The 17,708-nt window shown below is 44.0% G+C and overlaps 1 non-coding gene and 1 pseudogene across 2 annotated transcripts; one reads left to right on the top strand and one right to left on the bottom strand.

Annotated features, from left to right (window-relative positions):
- Positions 1-3,386: 3,386 nt before the first annotated feature.
- On the top strand, positions 3,387-4,751 carry LOC108303699 (annotated as a pseudogene). Its single transcript, XR_001824948.2, has one exon. The product of XR_001824948.2 is annotated as a keratin, type I cytoskeletal 18-like (transcript).
- An 8,326-nt stretch (positions 4,752-13,077) lies between these two features.
- Positions 13,078-13,239, bottom strand: LOC119471116. The gene has a single exon (XR_005200110.1). It is a non-coding gene; the product is annotated as a U1 spliceosomal RNA (small nuclear RNA).
- Positions 13,240-17,708: the final 4,469 nt, after the last annotated feature.

The following is a 17,708-nucleotide window of genomic DNA, read 5'->3' as shown; positions in this document are numbered from 1 at the left end:
CCTCCCCTCCTCTCTTTCTTCCCTCCTTCCCTCTTCTCCCCCTCCACTTCTTCCTTTTTCGCTTTCTTCCCTCCTCCTCTCCTTCTCTCCTCTCTGAGGGACCAGCATCAGAGACATTCATGATGCATTCCCACCATCTCTCATTGGCTCAGCATCCTCCACAAACCTTCCCTGAGAAGAGCCTCCACCCCATACAACACAACCTCCCTGAACAGAGCCCTGGGGCCACCCATTCCACTGGTTCCTCCATTGTGTCCAGATTGGCTGCCAGTCTAGGACATAACTTGTGCTTAGTTTGCAGCTCCCCAAATTCTGAGAAATGAGTGACTTTGGAAAATACTTTGTCCTTTTTCTGAAAAGATCCTTCTAGATAATCTTTGGCAGGGCTAAATGATTCCAGCTGAGCCTGGTGACTGCTTCCCGACCGTGTGGACCCTGCCGCTTTCCTTCCTCCCTCCCTCAACACTCCTTCCCTTCATTTTCATAAGCAATCAGTGAGCACCTCGTAGGAATGAGACAGGATGACAGATTCTCAGCTCAACCTTCTGTCACTGAAGTCTCACTCTAGTAAGGCATATTTATTCCAATATGTCCTATAACTCACAATGAGTCACTGTGCATTCAGTGCAGTCAAGGTTATTCCTTCTCTTGTAGGTAACAGGAGTCTCTTCTCTTTTCACTGCAAAAGATGTGCCTTCGGAGCATCTGAATCATAAAAAAAGGTGGCATTTTTACTTTTCTCAAAAATAAATAAAAGAGCCCAGCTAAGCAAGAATCCCTCAGTTATATCACAAGAGCCATCCAGTAACAACTTCTCTCTGTCATAGCCAATGGCTTAAAGGCACCTAAAGTCCCAGTAAGGTTTTCCCAGATTCTAGCTCCTGGGAAGCTTTACCTGGAGGATGGTTAACTAGGTTAACTCCAAGTGACCAAGCTGGTGGGGAGGAAACCCACTGCCTGTGCCACGCTCAGTCCTTCAGGGCTTCCGGGGACCAAAGATTATGCACAGGAACTGCCCAGCCATATCCACTGCCAGTCACTCTGAATAACCAGCTTTGCGTAAATGTCAACATGTGTCTGCTGACATATACAGAACATGAACCCATATGCACATCTTTATAATAGTTTCATTATAAGGATATACTTTTAAAAAGTTATTGGCATACATAAACACATGCCCATCTCCAATTAAAATAATCATATAGTTAAGCTGTTTTTAGTTTTTGCCCCATAAGTTATAAATAGATGAAACCATTTACAACATAATAAAATCCAGCTCTAATCTTTATCTCTGCTGAAGGCCACTCCCTGTGATCCTTACCTGAGCATATTTTTCACAGGCCACAGGACTGGACGGTCAGATTTTCTGCATCTCCAGGTGCCTGGGTCATGCTGGTTTATAATCCTTCTGGCAGCTGGGCACAGTGGTGCACACCTGCAATCCTGGCACTTTGGGAGGCCAAGGCAGGTGGATCACTTTTGGCCAGGAGTTCGAGACCAGCCTGGCCAACATGGTGAAACCCCATTTCTACTAAAAATGCAGAAATTAGCTGGGCATGGTGGTGCACACCTGCAATCCCAGCTACTGGGATGGCTGAGGCAGAAGGCTCTCTTGAACCTGTGAGGTGGAGGTTACAGTGAACCAAGATCGCGACACTGCACTCAAGCCTAATAGAAGGAACGAGACTCTGTCCAAAAAAAAAAAAAAAAAAAAAAAAAAAAAAAAAAAAAAAAAAAAAAAAAAAAAAAAAAAAAAAAAAAAAAAAATTCTGTAGCAGAAATTTAGTCAGGACCTGGGAAGGATTATTTCAAATTAGGTCCATCAAGAGCAAAAGGGGGAAGGAATTCCCAAGTGACAGCGCCCCCACCCACAACACTTTGAGGATGCCTCTGTCTTCACCTGCTTGGTGCAGATCTAGGTTTACTGTTTCCAAGGAACAAGCTTCCCTACAGCTTCTAGAAGGGCCCATTTTGGAAACTACAGGGGGCTCTGAGGTTTGGCTTTCTGAAGTTCTAAGAGAGGTATCTGCTCCAGCTCAGGAGGTCCCTACGCACCTGCCAGGTAAATGCAAGTTTACCTGAGAGTCAAGCCTGCCCTTGAGTCCCAGGGCTTAAAGTCTCAGCAGCTTACACAGAAAACTGTGTTCCTCAGCCCACTCACTGGGCGGTCCTTGGCAATGCTCTAATGGCAGTTCCTTAGGAAAACAATTTGTCATCAATTTAAACCCTAAAATAGACTACATTCTTTACACTACATAGATTTACAACTAACATTTTTAACTTTTTTCCAAATACTTTATTTATTTTATTTTATTTTTGAAACAGGGTCTTAATCTGTCACCGAGGCTGGAGTGTAGTGGCGTGATCATGGGTCATGGCGGTCGAGACTTCCCCAGGCTCAGGTGATCCTCCCACCTCAGCCTCTGGAGTAGCTAGGACTACAGGCACACGTCACCATGCCAGGTTAATTTTGTTATATTTTTTGTAGAGACGGGGTTTCATCACGTTGCCCAGGCTGATCTTGAACTCCCAGACTCAAGGGATCCACCCACCTCAGCCTCTCAAAGTGCTGGGATTACAAGCGTGAGCCACTGCACCTGGTCCCAGATATTTTAATTCAAAATATTTTTACCTGAAAAAATTTGTTTCAACTACTAGGCACTTGGCAAAACACTCTCCAAATATTATTTCAGTGATTCTCGTCATACATTTGTATAGTTACCAATGGCCAGGTGCAGTAGCTCACACCTGTAATCCCAGCACTTTGGGAGGCTGAAGTGGGCAGATCACTTGAGGTCAGGAGTTCGAGACCAGCCTGGCTAACATGACAAAACCCCGTCTCCACAAAAAATGCAAAAATTAGCCAGGAGTGGTGGCACATTCCTGTAGTCCCAGCTACTTGGGGAGGCTGAGGCAGGGGAGGCTGAGGCAGGGGAATTGCTTGAACCTAGGAGGCAGAGGTTGCAGTGAGCTGATATTGAGCCACTGCACTACAACCTGGGCGACAGAGTGAGACACAGCTCAAAAAAAAAGTCTGGTTGCAGTGGCTCACACCTATAATCCCAGCATTTTGGGAGGCCAAAGCGGGCAGATCACTTGAGGTCAGGAGTTTGAGACCAGCCTGGCCAACATGGTGAAACCCTGTCTCTACTAAAAATACAAAATTAGCCAGGCATGGTGGCACATGCCTGTAATCCCAACTACTTGAGAGGCTGAGGCAGGAGAATCGCTTGATCCCGGGAGGCAGAGGTTGCAGTGACCGAGTTTATGCCATTGCACTCCAGCCTGGGCAACAAGAGTGAAACTCTGTCTCGGGAAAAANAAAAAAAAAAAAATTACTGGTCGTCGGCAAAGCCTGAGTCCTGTCCTCTCCCTCTCCTCCCCGGGCAGCATGAGCTTCGCCACTCACTCCACCTTCTCCACCAACTACGGGTCCGTGGGCTCCGTCCGGGTGCCCAGCTACGGCGCCTGGCCGGTCAGCAGCGCGGCCATCGTCTGTGCAGGCACCGGAGGCACTGGTTCCCGCATCTCCGTGATGCGCTCTGCCAGCTTCCGGAGCAGCATGGGGGTCGGGGACCTGGCTGCGGGGATGGCCGGGGGTCTGGCAGGAATGGGAGGCATCCAGAACGAGAAGGAGACCATGTAAAGCCTGAACGACTGCCTGGCGTCCTACCTGGACAGAGTGAGGAGCCTGGAGACCGAGAACCAGAAGCTGGAAAGCAAAATCCGGGAGCCCCTGGAGAAGAAGGGACCCCAGGTCAGACACTGGGGACATTACTTCAAGACCATCGGGGACCTGAGGGCTCAGATCTTTGCAAATACTGTGGACAATGCCCGCATCGTTCTGCAGATTGACAGTGCCCGTCTTGCTGCTGATGACTTTAGGGTCAAGTATGAGACAGAGCTGGCCATGCGCCAGTCTGTGGAGAGCGACATCCATGGGCTCCACAAGGTCATCGATGACACCAATGTCACTCGGCTGCAGCTGGAGACAGAGATCGAGGCTCTCAAGGAGGAGCTGCTCTTCATGAAGAAGAACCATGAAGAGGAAGTAAACGGCCTCCAAGCCCAGATTGCCGGCTCCTGGTTGACCATGGAGGTAGATGCTCCCAAATCTCAGGACCTCGCCAAGAAGGTCTGAGAGGAGCTGGAAAAGTACTGGACTCTTCTTCGCCAAGAAGAACCGAGAGGAGCTGGACAAGTACTGGACTCAACTGCTTGAGGAGAGCACCATAGTGGTCACCACAGAGTCCACTGAGGTTGAAGCTGCTGAGATGACGCTCGCAGAGCTGAGACGTACAGTCCAGTCCTTGGACGACCTGAACTTCATGAGAAATACAAAGATCAGCTTGGAGAACAGCCTGAGGGAGATGGAGGCCTGCTATGCCCTGCAGATGGAGCAGCTCAATGGGATCCTTCTGCCCCTGGAGTCAGAGCTGGCACAGACCTGGGCAGAGGGACAGCGCCAGGCCCAGGAGTACGAGGCTCTGCTGAACATCAAGGTCAAGCTGGAGGCTGAGATCGCCACCTACTGCCGCCTGCTGGAAGATGGCGGGGACTTCAGTCTTAGTGATGCCCTGGACAGCAGCAACTCCATGCAAACCATCCAAAAGACCACCACCCGCCGGATAGTGGATGGCAAAGTGGTGTGTGATACCAACAACATCAAAGTTCTGAGACATTAGGCCAGCAGAAGCAGGGGACCCTTTGGGGAGCAGGAGGCCAATAAAAAGTTCAGAGGTCAAAAAAAATTACTGACATGCTTCCACACATAGCCTCATTGGATTCCCCCAGGAGTCCCTCAGAGTGTGTAGGACTTGGAGGCATTGATTTGATGAGCAAGGAAGCTAGGACCCAAGGGGTTATAAAGACTTGTACAGCTAGTAAATGATAGTAAAGCACTCAGGCCTCTCGAGAGCTTTCAAAGTTCAGGCTTAATATAGAAATGGAAGACTCTATCTTGGCATTTTCTAAGCTGAAAGACTGAGGCAAAAAACAAAAACCAAAAATCAGGAAGGTTATTTTCTGAAACACGCTATTAAATTTTTTATTTGAGTGAGAAGATGCTAACTGTAATTAATCCCCTATTGTCTACATTTTCCAAAAGAAAGAAGGAAAAAATAACTAGACTAAATTTAATTTCTGACATAAGAGCCTTCTTTATTAGGAGCTGCACACTGGTCACTTGCTTTGCACAACAGTGATATGCCATCAACACTGTGTGCCAACTAGTACTCAGGAAGTCAAATTATAGTTTAGGATCAGGATCATTATTTAAAGGTGTACTGTGGTAAATTTACGGTAATTTTTTTCCCTCGTTTTAATCGCTCTGAAAGCAGGATGCAGTCAATGCTGTCATACAACGACTGTCCACCAGGTGGCAGTCGTGATGTAGTAAGATGTGAAAAAAATCATTGACATCTGTAAGGATCAAGAAATCATCAAATTCAAAAACTTAGATTTTATGAAATACATAACGACTTGCCTGAAGTAAGGTACAATTAAAACAAGAACTGATTTTTATTGAGGATTAGATAATAACTCTAGGACTCTAGTTGTTTTTCAATCCTAGCTTTATAAGCCTCATTGAATATTGCTTGTTTAATGATGAAATTCAGCCCTTCATACATATTTCTTAAGCCTTTCTGAAAGCAAATGAATTGAGGGAAAAACAGATCACAAAGAAATTATCAACCAATGCAGAGAACCTAGAGTTCACTTTTTTTTTTTTTAATTGACACAGGGTTTTGCTCTGTCACTCAGACTGAGGGCAGTCGTGCAATCATAGCTCACTGCAGCTTTGAACTCCTGGGCTCAAGCGATCTTCCTGCCTCAGCCTCATGACTACAGGCATGTGCCATCATATCCAGCTAATTAATTTTAAAAAATTTTTTTTAGACACAGGGTCTCACTATGTTTTCCAGGCTGGTCTCAAACTCCTAGACTCAAGCAATCTGCTTTGGCCTCTCAAAGTGCTAAAATTACAGGGATGAGCCACCACACCATATTGATTGCAATCTTATTGATGACAATAACAATTATAATGAAACATTTTAGCTGTTAGCTTGTGGGACAAGCTTCTCCCAGGGTGGAGAGCGGGGTCAGCAGTACATACGTATCGCCCTTTAATCTCTTAGTGGTTTCCCATTCATGCCTCTACAAACTCTCTCAAACTTAGTGGCTTAAAACACACAAATTTGTTTCTTTAGAATTCTGTAGAAGTCCAACAAGAATCCCTCCTTGTTTAGATCAAGGTGTAGGCAGGTCTGTGTGTCCCTTTCTGAAAGGCTTAGGGGAGAATCCACTTCCTTGCCCTTTCCAGCATCTAGAGGCAGCCACAGCCCTGGGCTCTCAGCTCCTTTTCCATGTGCAAAGCCAGCAATGCCACATCACCCTGGCTCCACAACTGTCTTCTTAGCCCCCTCTGATTATCTCTTCTGCCCTCCTCTTTGACTTTTAAGAGCTGTTGTGCTTACACTGGGCCCACTCAGATAATCTAGGATAGTCTTCCTATTTTATGGTCAACTGATTAGCAACCTTAATTCCCCTCTGTCATGTAACCTAACATAGTCACAGGTCCTGGGAATTAGGATGGGGATAGCTTTCATCTTTGGGGGCCTATTAAAGTCCCTCTCTGTCCTATACAGTACTTAAAATGAATCTCAAAGCCCTGTTTTAAGAAAAAAGTGGCCATCTCCCCTTTCTTTTAACTCTTGATGTAGCTCTCCCTGAATGGCTGCCACAGTCTTCAAAGGGAGGCTCTGAGATCGTCACTGTCTCCCAGCTACAGTGTTAAGAAGGTGCTTCCATTTCTTTCCAGGTTGAGGAAGTCATTTCAATTTGCCACAGATCTCTGTGCCTGTCACTGCTCTGAACTTGTAATAACTGAATCTGCAACATCTCTTTTTCCCTTCCAAGAGCTGAAATCTTGACCCTTCTCTGAGGAAAAACGTCTGCCCTTAGCCTTCTCAGCTTCACTTTCTCTCTTCAATTCTATCACCTTCACTTTCTCTCTGTCCTGATGGTTTATGGAAAGTCTTTTGACTAAAAGACAATTATTTGCTCTTGTTTTTTAAGCTGCATTCACATTGCTGAGTTTCTGATTATTTTCATCCTCCCACTGTGGTTTTTTCAGAGTCAAAGCGTTTCAGGCACAGAGCTTTTCTCTAAGTTCTCAGGTTTGTATCTATTCTACCAAGTTATTTAGCCATCTCAATCCAAGAAGAGGATATTATCTTTGTATAATAAGAGTCCCCATTCCTCTTTTTCTATTCATTGAGAAAATCCTTATATCAAACTGAATCCATAATCTGGGCCCTTGACATCTAAAAACATACTTAGAATTTATTTAATGACTATGTGAGGTGTTGAGCAATCAGGTTAGTCAATTACAATAACAACCCACACTGAGAGTAACCATCAAGCCTTTATTCACTTATTGTAATGGTGCAAGCAAGAGGCAGAGAGAAGTGCCCCTAGGATTCCATTTTCATCATGGAACAGCACTGAAAAATAAAAATGAAATCCTAATCACCCCAGCTGACCAAACAGACCTCCTCTTGGCCAAGGAGACCCCAGAGAAGCCTTGAGCCTGAGTTCCCAGCAATGATGGGATGGAAGGGCAGACACACCTCGTTATGTACCCTCCCTCCCTCACTAACTGCCAATGGGCTTCCCTCTGTAAGAGCTTAACAGAAACCAGCCCTTTCAAAAGACCCCACCACTGATATCCACCAACAGACCGACACTGCCCCTCCTTTTTTGCCTGATAAAAGCCCACTGACCAGTGGTTCTGGCCAGTCTATGGAAATGCACAGTGAAGGTTTTTATGGCCTCTGTCACACCTTTTGACATCAGAGGGCTGAAAACTCCACCCTCAGATCCTACTAATGCCGATATTGTTTGAACATGAGTCCCATGGAGAGGCATGAAGATCCACTGCGTATGCATTTTTCCTTTCATACATATTCATTACTCCTCCTGTAGCTCATTGAATATGTCTATTTGACCACCCTACTCGGCATGAATTCCTCTTCCCTTTGCCTCTCCCTCAAAGTGCCTGTGTCTGGCTTCTGGCCAGAGGCTATGTTTCCTAGCCTGTCAGAATGGCCATTCTGCAGGCTGCAAACCTTTGTGAGTAATAAAGCTCTCCTTTCCATGTGTAGGGACTTCTCATTCTGCAGTTGACAGCATGGAGCAAATGGGGTGAGTCACCACACTGCTCAGAAGTCAAGAATAGAAGGCTTGTGCCTGTTCGCGACTGCCTGTGGAGTTTGGGGAGAGAGAAGAGTGTGGGGGCCAAGGACCTTGACTGCCTAAAAAATTACTGACATAAGGCAGATTGATTAATAGGAGAAAAGGCATATAAATTTATTTAATGTGTATATACAAGAGCCTTCAGAATGAAGACCCAAGCTCCCAGTGATGTACAGAACCTTATATACTGTTGATTTAAAAAAAAAAGCCAAACTCAGCAAAACATTTGAAAAGATTAGTTCTGAGCAAGATATGAGTGACCATGGCCAAAGGCATGGTTTCCAGAGATCCTGAGAACCTGTGTCCCAGGTGATTGGGTTACAGCTTGGTTTTATATATTTTAGGGAGACATGAGACATCAGTCGCAATGTGCAATATACATTGTTTACATCTGAAAAGGTGGGACAGCTCCTAGTGGGGTGGTGACGGGCTTACAGATCACAGGTGGATTCAAAGATTTTCTAATAGGTTGAAAGAGTCAAGTTACCTAAAAACCTGGAATCAATGGGAAGGAGTGACTGGGTTAGGATAAAGGGCTGTAGAGACCAAGGTTTTGGTTTTGTTTTTGCTTTTTGAGACGGAGTTTTGCTCTTGTTGCCCAGACTGGAGTGCAATGGCGCAGTCTCAGCTCATTGCAATTTCTGCCACTTGGGTTTAAGCGATTCTCCTGCCTCAGCCTGCCGAGCAGCTGGGATTACAGGTGCGTGCCACCACACCCAGCAAATTTTTGTATTTTTAGTAGAGAAGGGGTTTCACCATGTTGGTCAGGCTGGTCTCAAACTCCTGATCTCAGGTGATCCACCGGCCCCGGCCTCCCAAAGTGCTGGGATTACAGGCACCAGCCATTGCACCTGGCTGAGTCCAAGGTTCTCACGAAGTCTCTTAGGTGGCTGCCCTTAGAGACAATAGATGGCAAATGTTTCCTATTCAGATCTTTAAAAGGTGCTAGATTTTCAGTCAATCTCTTCAGGATTGGGAGGGTATAGAAGGGGAAAGATCTAGTTATGTTAATAGAGATTCTTTACAGATGCAAATTTTCTCCCATAAAAGAAGGCTTTGTGGAGCCATTTCAAAATACGGCAAATAAACATATTTTCAGGTAAAATATTTTGATTTCCTTCATCTGCCATGTAATGTTATGCCAGAGCAGGTTGGAAAGTAAGCCACATTATATAAGGTTAAACAAAATCCATCTGATGAGATTTTACGATCCGTAGGATGGGCCTCCCCAGGTCCCTTAGATAGGAATTTGGGCAAGAGATAAAAAAAGGTCAGAGTTTAGTCTTCAATACCATCTTGAAGGTACAGAAAGAATGGGGGCTTGGATCCTGGTGAAACAGGTTACAGGAGGGGAAAGAACAGGAATTCTGTTGCGGGGATTACCAGAGAGAGTGAATGGATCTGGGAACAGGTATTACCTTGTACATAGTTCTCCCTGGAACTTAAATGATCCTTGGAGACAGTCATTATACCTGTAAAAGGGTATGTTCAGGTATGGGTACATTCTGGGTTTTCTTTTCTGTAATAGGTAATAAAAGAGAGGGGAAGAAAAAACAGTTATTCTCCTTGGTGGGTCTGAGTTTTAGGCAAGTAAAGGAACTTCAGCTTCCATGGGAGAGACAGAGGAGAGGGGAAGATCACTGAGACCTTGGGGCTTCTTCAGCTCAGTATGTCAAAATGCTGTGTTTGGAGTAACAATTTCTGAGCCCCAGTGGGAGAAAGGTCCAGATCATAGGTGGATTCAAAGAATAGAAAGATATTGAAGCAGCATCATTGTCTGGGGTAATACCCAAGGTTTGTTGTCCCATGCCACAGAAAACTAGGACACAGACACACCAGAGTGAAGTTAAGGACGGACGTTTAACAGGCGAAAGAAAGAGAAGAGCTCTCTGCATACAAAGGGGTCCTGGAGAAAATGAGTTGCCACTTCCATGGTGAAATACAGAAGGTCGGATAGATGAGCTTGAGGGGCAGTGTCCGACTTACAGGGCACAGAAGATTGGTTGGACCAGGTGTGTCATTTGCATGCTGCAAGAAGAAGCTGGCTGCACCACCCTAATTTTTTATTAGCAAATGGTTTCTCTACCTGGCTGAGGCCATGTTGCCTGGTTCTTTACTGTACATACGGTGATAAAGAAAAGGGAAGATGGAGCCTCCATGTTGAGCATACCTGGCTTCTCTATTGGCACAGCTGTGGCATTCCCGCGTGCAAGCTTCCAGCTTGCTTATCTATATCTGCAGCTTGATTTTTCAGGCTGCTGTTTGTTGGAAAAGAAATTTTGGGGAGGGGCTGCTTTTTGTTAAAAGGGAAGCTTTGCTTAGGACCTTGTCACCCTCACTATCTGCCTAAAATAATTTCTTTCTAGCTGCTGTATCAATATTGAATCAAACTAGAGAAAAGGGCCTTATTCAAGGCCACCAGTATGGACAGCTGTGAAGGCAGGCTTCTGGGCTAGGAACACAGACGTGTCTGTGAGCATGGCTAGCCTGGGGAAGGGTGAGGGTCTGAGTCCTTGGCTGCAGCTCCTTCCAGAAAAGTGCAATGCATTGGCTGAGCAACAAGTCTGCTATGGGGAGGGGACCTTCTCTCCACAAGGTCTGCCAAGCAAAACCTTGTCTTTGCTTATAGTAGGGCCTGCAAAATCACACATAGGATTTTGGTCTGGAGTAGGACTCCTCACAAGGGTCAATTCAAATGCAAATGATAGGGAAAACAGGAGAGTTAAATGAAGTTAATTTCACTTTATGATATTTAAAATAATTTACAGAGGAGCGGGACTTGAGACAGCCATCTGTAAACCAAAGAAGTCTTGATCAAGTTAGAGCAGTGATTCCCAGCCCTCGAGCCGTTAGGAGCAGGGGGGTGGGGGGAGGGTCACACAGCAGGAGGTGGGCAGTGGGGGAGCAAGCCTTACTGCCAGAGCTCCACTTCCTGCCAGATCAGCATTAGATCCTCATAGGAGCATGACCTTACTGTGAACTGCACATGCAAGGGATCCAGGTTGCTTGCTCCTTATGAGAATCTAATGCCTAATGACCTGTTAGCCCTTAGGGAAGAAAGCCTAATGGTGGCTATGGAGGGAGGGGTATAATGAGCCATGTCTCACTTCCCATTACATTATGGCTGGGAACTCAGCTTCCAAGGTTTCTCTGGGGTCTCCTTGGCCAAGATGGGGTCTGTTTAGTTCATTGGGGTCTTAAAATTGTAATTTCCTTTCTCAGCTATGTCTAGGAATGGTCTAGAGGAATGATCATTGAATTGACTGTAAAGGTGCTGTTGAGTGTGTTGTTTCATTACACGAATAGGGGCTGGCTTGTTTTTATTCTATAGGCCTTAGGAATCACATGTCTGACCAGGCTTCACTCTTCATGTTGACTAACAAGAGTAAAACCTAATTTGTGGCCCATTTTATCAAATATATAGGAATTCTTTGCATGTATTTTATGTGTACGAACCTCCTTCTTAGTTTCTCTTAGTTTCACATCTTTATTTTCCCTTTGTTGTGTTCCTTGCTTATTTTTAATTTGTTCCATTTTGTTGTATTGTATGTGTTTTTATTCTGCCTAAAATCCTTTGTGGAGTAATGCAGTTAGAAGTAAAGAAACACAATTGACTTATGGAAATAACATCTAAAATGTAGATTTGCATAATGCTTCAACTTATCGAATGGCTCAGAAAGACACATATTTACCTTCTACTTGTAATTATCCTTAGGGAGAAGACTGTAGCTCTGACACTTTCTCCACAGAATTATATTATTGGAAACAGTCCAGACCATTTCCAACCCTTACATCAGAGTGCTTGGCTGGAGAACTGGGGTGGAGGGAAAAATAACTCAATAAGTCTTCCTGAAAGTTCACTTTTCAAAAACCAAATCTTGGTAAAGGAGAGCAGAAATGCCACTGATAATAAATTAGAATTTAAGAAGGCCTGGTGCCTCGTTCTACAGCAGATACCCAAAGCAGAACTCTGATAAAAGGGAAGGACAAAGGTCCAAGACAGTGGAAATTAATTTGCTTTTTAAACAAAGTGATGTTCACACAGCTTTAAAAGTCAAATTATGCAAAGGTTAAAACAAAAAAAAAAATCACTGTCCTTCCACCTTTCTCATCTTACTATACTGCTTCTTGTAGGCAATGAATTTTAGTGTTCTTTCTGATCTGTTCTACATTTTTAAACAACATGGTTAAGTTGCTATTTTATTTAATTTAAGCATAATCCATGGACTTCTTAGGACAGATAAGGTTTTAACTCCTCTATCACAGCATCCTCACTTGTCGCCAACTTTCCTAATCATTTGGATTCATCGACATTCACTGCTTACATTATTATAACTATACAAATATTATTTTCTACTGGCCTAAGGAGTGAACTGAATTACATTTATTTTCTTATGCTGATTTTTTGCTTACCCTAAATTTAATACTTGTCTTTTAATTTTGGGAGAGCATTGCTTAGCTAAATGCTATTCCGAAATCTTTTCAGCCCTTCCACAGTCCCTCAATACAATTTCCCTGTAGTTGAGCCAGAAGAATAATCAGCTTCATTTCCCTGGAGATCCCTCTCTCCCAGAGCATAGTCTCCTATTGTTCCAATATAAAGTGTTTACGCTCAAGACCTGATGCTTGCCATCATCCTAGAATCTGTTGTGTTGCAGTTCCTCTTACTGGCTGCCATGTCTTCCTTTGTCTTGGTTTTCTTCTTCATTTCACACCCTCCAGTATGACATGAGAATGCATTGAGAAAGGATGCAGGAAGGTCTCTTTTTTTATTAATATTAAATTAATATTATTATTTTTTTCTTTTTTAAAATTTTTCTTATAGAGAGCGTGAACGCAGTCCCCCACTACCACAAGTTATGCAGTCGAGTTTCCCACATTTGGGGAAATCGCAGGGGTCAGCACATCTGGAGTGCAATGGATAAACCTTGCCCTGGGAAAACCACCTTCGTGATCTATTTTTTTTTTTTTTAAGATGGGGTTTCACTATGATGGCCAGGCTGGTTTTGAACTCCTGATCTCAGGTGATCCACCCACCTCGGCCTCCCAAAGTGCTAGGATTACAGGCGTGAGCCACCGCGCCCAGCCAGGTCTTTTTTTTTTTCAGATGTTGCATGTCTGAAAATATGTTTATTCAACTCTAATGCTTAATTAATAGTTTTGTTAGATACAGATTCTAGGTTGAAAGTCATTTCGCTTTACTATGTTGGAGACGTTACTCTATTGTCTTTTCACTTAGTGTTGCCATTGAGAAATCAGCTATACTGCTTATTCCTAACCCTTTACATGTGACCTGTTAGCACACTCTAACCCCCAGCATTCCAGAAAGTTTTGGGATCTTTTTATCCTAGTGTTCTGAAATTTCACACTGATTGCTTTTTTGAGTGTCTTCTTCTCCTTCATTGGTTTAGCTCTCAATAGGCCCTTTCAACCTGGAAACTTAAGCCTCTAATTCTGGGAAATTTTAAAATATTATTTCTTCAATATTTTCTTCTCCACAATTTTTTCTTTTCCCCTTTTCTAATTTTTACCTATTCATCAGAAGGTAGATATTGAATTAATTCTCTAATGTCCTTGTGGTTTTGGCTCTCAATTCCCTCTATCTCTCTTTGTTCTACTTTATGAGAGAATTTTTCAACTTTATTTTCCCATAATTTGACTTTGTAACATCAGCATTTAGCATGTACTTTTCATGAACTTTTTCCTGTTCTCTGAGAGTCCCTATTATCATAGCACCATGTTTATGTTTCATGGCCGCATCTCTTCCCATGTCTCTCAAAGGACATAAATTAGGATTTGTTTTACACTTTGTCCTGCTACCTGAATGGATGTTTTTCTCCTCTGATTTCAGTCTTCTCTTGGTTTGCATTTCACATTCGATTGCCCTGAAATATCTGATGATCATTGGCCATCATCATATGTAAGAATGAGACACCAAAAAGCCTGGGAATCTGTATCTGCACGAATGGAGGCTTTCAGGGGTCTCCAGCTATCAGAACATGTAGGACAGCTCAGATCCTACAGGGAAGGACTCTCTAATGTCCTAACAGAGATAGCTTCATGTTTGCCACCTTCTGCCTCACCCCACTCTCCAGTGTACTGGATACCCTTGAGCCCAGAGCTTCTTAGGTTCCATTTCTCCAAAAAATAAGCTTTGAGGACCTGAAGTCAAACTGCTTTTCATAGAGACTTTCCACCAGTGCCCCCACTGCGAGCCTACTCCTCACCTGCCTTCTGTGTTACCCAGCACCTCTGATTCTCAAGGCTCCCCAAAGTCCTGAAGGTGCCAGTTGCCCTGCTTCTCATTACCTCCTCCCTGAAGCCTTCACCGTACTCCACTCTGCTAAGTCTATTGTCACTCATTCATCCACCTTCAGCCTTTTTGGTGGGGGGAGAGGTGGGGGAGACAGAGTCTGGCTTCGTCACCAGGCTGGAGTGCAGTGGCATGGTCTCCGCTCACTGAAACCTCTGCCTCCCAGGTTCAAGTGATTCTCCTGCCTAAGCCTCCCAAGCAGCTGGGATTATAGGCACCTGCCATCATGCCCAGCTAATTTTTGTATGTTTAGTAGAGATGGGGTTTCAACATGTTGGCCAGGCTGGTCTCGAACTCCTGATCTCAGGTGACCCGCCCGCCTCGGCCTCCCAAAGTGCTGAGATTACAGTCATGAGCCACCACATTTGGCCTCCTCCAGCCTTCACGCATTGCAACGAAGGTTTATGCATGCCACCCAGTTTCATTAAAGATGGAGTAAAGCTTCTGTTTCTCTTTCTCCTTGTTATTTAAGCTAATATCTAAAAGAAAGGGAGTAGGAAAGTCTTTACTCAGCCTTCTTAAAATCAGAACCTATCCAATCTTCTGAAGTTCATTGCCAGACACCATTTTTCATTAACAAACAAATGTGGAAACTCCTAAGCTTATCTGCTATGTTAGCTTAAGTAGCTCATGCCGTTATTTCTTGACCTTTCCTAGTCCGTGGCATACCTAGAAATTTGCAAGTACACACTTTGCACCAGGCAGATAATTATTTCCTTCTTCTTCACTCCAGCTTCCTGTCCATCTGTCCTCACTGCATATTTTATAAGCACACAAATCAGTATGAAAAAAATGTCCCTAAGAAAGGCAGCCAGTCTTCAAAGAAGTGTAGGACATGCCCCATTTCATGGAGAGGGAGCTGTTTAAAAGTTACTGAAATGTTAACATGGTTAGAAAGATGTCGATTAGCAAAACAGAGATAAAGAAGCCATGCTTATAACACACTTGATTAACAGAATGATGAGGCTAATTAGAAAAATTTTAATAAAACATTCTGGTGTTGAAAGCTGATCTTTGATTAGCTGGAAACGAAAGAAAAATAATCCTGAACCATTTCTAAGTTTAGAAAGATTTTGTTTATCTTTCTTTGCTAGAGTTAGAGCCAGCAGTTCTGATGGTTTGGATTTCATATTCCTAGCCATTTGGGTGTTCAAATCAATGGTGCATTTCTGGGAACAGACTGTGCCACCACAGACAGCAGGCTGAGGAAGGAAGGCCCTCCACATGTGAGGCCCAAACACTCTCTCTCCTTCCACCACTTCCACCAGCGTCCTGGAATCAGTCAGGAACCCCAGGACATCAGCACACCAGGGAAGACTGTATGATACACCAAATCCTCCTTGGTCACCAGGGTTCCCAAGTTCCCAGCTGCTCACTGAGTTATATACCTTCCTTTAATGAGACTAGCACCTTAAAGTCAAGTAACCCTTCCTGTTACACACCTCAGTCTCGTTTTTAATAAATCTGCACTGTTGAAGTTGAGGCAGTAAAACAATGGCAGAGGGTGGGGGGATATTAATGTGGATGAGAGTCTCAGAATTTTTGAGAGTGTTTAGGGACAAAAAAGTCCTTTTACCTGGAAACCTACTTTAGACTTGAAATAAAGTTCATGTGTTCATGTAGTCATTCACTTTACAAATTCATTCCAGTTACCAACTGCTACGTGTAAGATTTGCAGCACAGCGAAAAGATGTGGAGTTTTACAATCAAACAGAGCTGAATTCCCCTCCTGATTTGGAAAATACTTTTTCTGAACCTTAGTTTTTGTTTTGCACTATAAAATGAAAATGATAACACCACCTTTGCAGGATTATTCTAAGGATTTGGAATAATGTACAAAAAATTACTGACATATGTTGATTATTTAATAATCGAGAGATCATCAAATAATTTTGAGACGGAGTTTTGCTCTTGTTGCCCAGGCTGGAGTGCAATGGCGTGATCTCGGCTCACTGCAACCTACATCTTACAGGTTCAAGCATTCTCCTGCCTCAGCCTCCCAAGTAGCTGGGGCTACAGGCATGCACCACCACACTCGGCTAATTTTGTGTTTTTTAGTAGAGACGGGATTTCTCCATGTTGGTCAGGCTGGTCTCTAACTCCTGACCTCAGGTGATTCTCCTGCTTTGGCCTCCCAAGGTTCTGGGATTACAGACTTGAGCCACCGTGCCCGGCATTACCATTTTATTATTATTATATTACCTCTGTCAAGAGGTACAAGTGCTCAGTCCAATCTTCCATATTTACCGAAGGATAGTGCTTGTCAGCTGGCATCTTAGCTAAACAGAAAGAAATTCACATTGCCATTAGCTTTTTATTAACTCCTCTCAAACACAGGAGGTCTCAACCCCTGACAAAGACTTCCTCCTTGGCCAAACATTAGTTGGGCTCCTCTGAGCCATCTTGTTCACTAGGTCTTGAACTTGGCCTCTCACCCTTGACATTTGTCTGCTGAGCCCAGTCTTAGCAAATAATCCTGCTAAGCCAGTTTATTGAGAATCCACCTATCCTTGATGTCTAATTAGTTCCCTCTGAGTAATTTTCCATCCCCTGAACCCTCACTCTGACTCATTGGCTATAAATTCCCAGTTAGTTTTGCTATATTCAGAGTTGAGTTCAGTCTTTCTTCTCTATTTCAATGGTCTTTAATGAAGCTTTCTTATTGTTTTCACAAGTGTAATATGGTTTGAATGTTTGTCCCATCTAAATCTCATGCAGAAATGTGATCCCCAATACTGGAAGTGGGGCCTAGTGGGAGGTATTGCGTCATGGGGGCGGATCCCTCATGGATGGCTTGGCACCATCCCCTTGGTGATGAGTGAGTTCTCACTCAGTTCCCAAGAGATCTAGTTAAGAGTTTGGGACCTCCCCTTTCTCACTCTTGTCCTCTCTCTCTCCATGTGACACCGCCTGCTTCCCCTTCACTTTCTGCCATGATGGCAAGCTTCTGAGGCCCTCACCAGAAGCAGATGCTAGCATGCTGCTTCATGTACAGCCTGCAGAACTGCGAGCCAATAAACCTCTTTTCTTTACAAATTACCCAGTCTCAGGTATTTCCTTGTAGCAAAGCAAGAACCAACCAACACGAAGTGTCTGAATAATGTTTCTTCAACATCCCTCATCTCTCTCTCACTGGATG

This window comes from Cebus imitator, unplaced genomic scaffold, assembly GCF_001604975.1.
Source record: "Cebus imitator isolate Cc_AM_T3 unplaced genomic scaffold, Cebus_imitator-1.0 Scaffold50, whole genome shotgun sequence".
NCBI classification, from domain to species: Eukaryota; Metazoa; Chordata; class Mammalia; order Primates; family Cebidae; genus Cebus; species Cebus imitator.
This window is presented reverse-complemented; position numbering and strand designations above follow the sequence as displayed.